The sequence below is a fragment of the Salvelinus namaycush genome, chromosome 3 (genome assembly GCF_016432855.1).
Source record: "Salvelinus namaycush isolate Seneca chromosome 3, SaNama_1.0, whole genome shotgun sequence".
Classification (NCBI taxonomy): domain Eukaryota; kingdom Metazoa; phylum Chordata; class Actinopteri; order Salmoniformes; family Salmonidae; genus Salvelinus; species Salvelinus namaycush.
Window position 1 is genome coordinate 94,131,599 of NC_052309.1, and position 5,904 is coordinate 94,137,502.

Consider the following 5,904-nt stretch of genomic DNA (forward strand, 5'->3'; position numbering starts at 1 on the left):
ACTGTACATCATTCTCACTACTACAGGAGAGAACTATACATCATTCTCACTACTACAGGAGAGAACATAACATCATTCTCACTACTACAGGAGATAATTATACATCATTCTCACTACAGCAGTCTATTCTCATTCTCACTACTACAGGAGAGAACTATACATCATTCTCACTATTACAGGAGAGAACTATACATCATTCTCACTACTACAGTAGGAGAGAACTATACATCATTCTCACTACTACAGGAGAGAACTATACATCATTCTCACTAATACAGGAGAGAACTATACATCATTCTCACTACTCAGGAGAGAACTATACATCATTCTCACTACTACAGGGGAGTACTATCATCATTCTCACTAATACAGGAGGAGAGACTATACATCATTCTCACTACTATAGGAGAGAACTGTACATCATTCTCACTACTACAGAGAGAACTATACATCATTCTCACTACTACAGGAGGAGAGAACTGTACATCATTCTCACTACTACAGGAGAGAACTGTACATCATTCTCACTCCTACAGCAGGAGAGAACTGTACATCATTCTCACTACTACAGGAGGAGAGAACTGTACATCATTCTCACTACTACAGGAGAGAACTGTACATCATTCTCACTACTACAGCAGGAGAGAACTGTACATCATTCTCACTACTACAGCAGGAGAGAACTATACATCATTCTCACTACTACAGCAGGAGAGAACTATACATCATTCTCACTACTACAGCAGGAGAGAACTGTACATCATTCTCACTACTAAAGGAGAGAACTTTACATCATTCTCACTACTACAGCAGGAGATAACTGTACATCATTCTCACTACTAAAGGAGAGAACTATACATCATTCTCACTAATACAGGAGAGAACTATACAATCATTCTCACTACTCCAGGAGAGAACTATACATCATTCTCACTACTACAGGGGAGTACTATACATCATTCTCACTAATACAGGAGGAGAGAACTATACATCATTCTCACTACTATAGGAGAGAACTGTACATCATTCTCACTACTACAGGAGAGAACTATACATCATTCTCACTACTACAGGAGGAGAGAACTGTACATCATTCTCACTACTACAGGAGAGAACTGTACATCATTCTCACTCCTACAGCAGGAGAGAACTGTACATCATTCTCACTACTACAGGAGGAGAGAACTGTACATCATTCTCACTACTACAGGAGGAGAGAACTGTACATCATTCTCACTACTACAGCAGGAGAGAACTGTACATCATTCTCACTACTACAGCAGGAGAGAACTATACATCATTCTCACTACTACAGCAGGAGAGAACTGTACATCATTCTCACTACTATAGGAGAGAACTGTACATCATTCTCACTACTACAGGAGAGAACTATACATCATTCTCACTACTACAGGAGGAGAGAACTGTACATCATTCTCACTACTACAGGAGAGAACTGTACATCATTCTCACTCCTACAGCAGGAGAGAACTGTACATCATTCTCACTACTACAGGAGGAGAGAACTGTACATCATTCTCACTACTACAGGAGAGAACTATACATCATTCTCACTACTACAGGAGAGAACTATACATCATTCTCACTACTACAGGAGAGAACTGTACATCACTTTCACTACTACAGGAGAGAACTATACATCATTCTCACTACTACAGGAGAGAACTGTACATCATTCTCACTACTACAGGAGAGAACTATACATCATTCTCACTACTACAGGAGAGAACTGTACATCACTCTCACTACTACAGGAGAGAACTGTACATCATTCTCACTACTACAGCAGAGAACTATACATCATTCTCACTACTACAGGAGAGAACTGTACATCACTCTCACTACTACAGGAGAGAACTGTACATCATTCTCACTACTACAGGAGAGAACTATACATCATTCTCACTACTACAGGAGAGAACTTTACATCATTCTCACTACTACAGGAGATAATTATACATCATTCTCACTACAGCAGGAGAGAACTATACATCATTCTCACTACTACAGGAGAGAACTATACATCATTCTCACTATTACAGGAGAGAACTATACATCATTCTCACTACTACAGGAGAGAACTATACATCATTCTCACTACTACAGGAGAGAACTATACATCATTCTCACTAATACAGGAGAGAACTATACATCATTCTCACTACTCCAGGAGAGAACTATACATCATTCTCACTACTACAGGGGAGTACTATACATCATTCTCACTAATACAGGAGGAGAGAACTATACATCATTCTCACTACTATAGGAGAGAACTGTACATCATTCTCACTACTACAGGAGAGAACTATACATCATTCTCACTACTACAGGAGGAGAGAACTGTACATCATTCTCACTACTACAGGAGAGAACTGTACATCATTCTCACTCCTACAGCAGGAGAGAACTGTACATCATTCTCACTACTACAGGAGGAGAGAACTGTACATCATTCTCACTACTACAGGAGAGAACTGTACATCATTCTCACTACTACAGCAGGAGAGAACTGTACATCATTCTCACTACTACAGCAGGAGAGAACTATACATCATTCTCACTACTACAGCAGGAGAGAACTATACATCATTCTCACTACTACAGCAGGAGAGAACTGTACATCATTCTCACTACTAAAGGAGAGAACTTTACATCATTCTCACTACTACAGCAGGAGATAACTGTACATCATTCTCACTACTAAAGGAGAGAACTATACATCATTCTCACTAATACAGGAGAGAACTATACATCATTCTCACTACTCCAGGAGAGAACTATACATCATTCTCACTACTACAGGGGAGTACTATACATCATTCTCACTAATACAGGAGGAGAGAACTATACATCATTCTCACTACTATAGGAGAGAACTGTACATCATTCTCACTACTACAGGAGAGAACTATACATCATTCTCACTACTACAGGAGGAGAGAACTGTACATCATTCTCACTACTACAGGAGAGAACTGTACATCGTTCTCACTCCTACAGCAGGAGAGAACTGTACATCATTCTCACTACTACAGGAGGAGAGAACTGTACATCATTCTCACTACTACAGGAGAGAACTGTACATCATTCTCACTACTACAGCAGGAGAGAACTGTACATCATTCTCACTACTACAGCAGGAGAGAACTATACATCATTCTCACTACTACAGCAGGAGAGAACTGTACATCATTCTCACTACTACAGGAGAGAACTGTACATCATTCTCACTACTACAGCAGGAGAGAACTGTACATCATTCTCACTACTACAGCAGGAGAGAACTATACATCATTCTCACTACTACAGCAGGAGAGAACTATACATCATTCTCACTACTACAGCAGGAGAGAACTGTACATCATTCTCACTACTAAAGGAGAGAACTTTACATCATTCTCACTACTACAGCAGGAGATAACTGTACATCATTCTCACTACTACAGGAGAGAACTATACATCATTCTCACTACTACAGGAGAGAACTATACATTTTTCTCACAACTACAGGAGAGAACTTTACATCATTCTCACTACTACAGGGGAGTACTATACATAATTCTCACTAATACAGGAGGAGAGAACTATACATCATTCTCACTAATACAGGAGAGAACTATACATCATTCTCACTACTCCAGGAGAGAACTATACATCATTCTCACTACTCCAGGAGAGAACTATACATCATTCTCACTACTACAGGAGAGAACTTTACATCACTCTCACTACTACAGGAGAGAACTATACATCATTCTCACTACTACAGGAGAGAACTATACATCATTCTCACTACTACAGGAGAGAACTTTACATCATTCTCACTACTACAGGAGAGAACTATACATCATTCTCACTACAGCAGGAGAGAACTATACATCATTCTCACTACTACAGGAGAGAACTATACATCATTCTCACTATTACAGGAGAGAACTATACATCATTCTCACTACTACAGGAGAGAACTTTACATCATTCTCACTACTACAGCAGGAGATAACTGTACATCATTCTCACTACTACAGGAGAGAACTATACATCATTCTCACTAATACAGGAGAGAACTATACATCATTCTCACTACTCCAGGAGAGAACTATACATCATTCTCACTACTACAGGAGAGAACTGTACATCATTCTCACTAATACAGGAGGAGAGAACTATACATCATTCTCACTACTATAGGAGAGAACTGTACATCATTCTCACTACTACAGGAGAGAACTATACATCATTCTCACTACTACAGGAGGAGAGAACTGTACATCATTCTCACTACTACAGGAGAGAACTGTACATCATTCTCACTCTTACAGCAGGAGAGAACTGTACATCATTCTCACTACTACAGGAGGAGAGAACTGTACATCATTCTCACTACTACAGGAGAGAACTGTACATCATTCTCACTCTTACAGCAGGAGAGAACTGTACATCATTCTCACTACTACAGCAGGAGAGAACTGTTCATCATTCTCACTACTACAGCAGGAGAGAACTATACATCATTCTCACTACTACAGCAGGAGAGAACTGTACATCATTCTCACTACTACAGGAGAGAACTGTACATCATTCTCACTACTACAGCAGGAGAGAACTGTACATCATTCTCACTACTACAGTAGGAGAGAACTATACATCATTCTCACTACTACAGCAGGAGAGAACTATACATCATTCTCACTACTACAGCAGGAGAGAACTGTACATCATTCTCACTACTAAAGGAGAGAACTTTACATCATTCTCACTACTACAGCAGGAGAGAACTGTACATCATTCTCACTACTACAGGAGAGAACTATACATCATTCTCACTACTACAGGAGAGAACTATACATTTTTCTCACTACTACAGGAGAGAACTTTACATCATTCTCACTACTACAGGGGAGTACTATACATAATTCTCACTAATACAGGAGGAGAGAACTATACATCATTCTCACTACTACAGGAGAGAACTGTACATCATTCTCACTACTACAGGAGAGAACTATACATCATTCTCACTAATACAGGAGAGAACTGTACATCATTCTCACTACTACAGCAGGAGAGAACTATACATCATTCTCACTACTCCAGGAGAGAACTATACATCATTCTCACTACTACAGGAGAGAACTTTACATCATTCTCACTACTACAGGAGAGAACTTTACATCACTCTCACTACTACAGGAGAGAACTATACATCATTCTCACTACTACAGGAGAGAACTATACATCATTCTCACTACTACAGGAGAGAACTATACATCATTCTCACTATTACAGGAGAGAACTATACATCATTCTCACTACTACAGGAGAGAACTATACATCATTCTCACTAATACAGGAGAGAACTATACATCATTCTCACTACTCCAGGAGAGAACTATACATCATTCTCACTACTACAGGAGAGAACTATACATCATTCTCACTACTACAGGAGAGAACTGTACATCATTCTCACTACTACAGGAGAGAACTATACATCATTCTCACTACTACAGGAGAGAACTATACATCATTCTCACTACTACAGGAGAGAACTGTACATCACTCTCACTACTACAGGAGAGAACTTTACATCATTCTCACTACTACAGGAGAGAACTATACATCATTCTCACTACTACAGGAGAGAACTTTACATCATTCTCACTACTACAGGAGAGAACTATACATCATTCTCACTACTACAGGAGAGAACTGTACATCACTCTCACTACTACAGGAGAGAACTATACATCATTCTCACTACTACAGGAGAGAACTGTACATCACTCTCACTACTACAGGAGAGAACTGCACATCATTCTCACTACTACAGGAGAGAACTGTACATCAAATCAAATCAAGTTTATTTTATATAGCCCT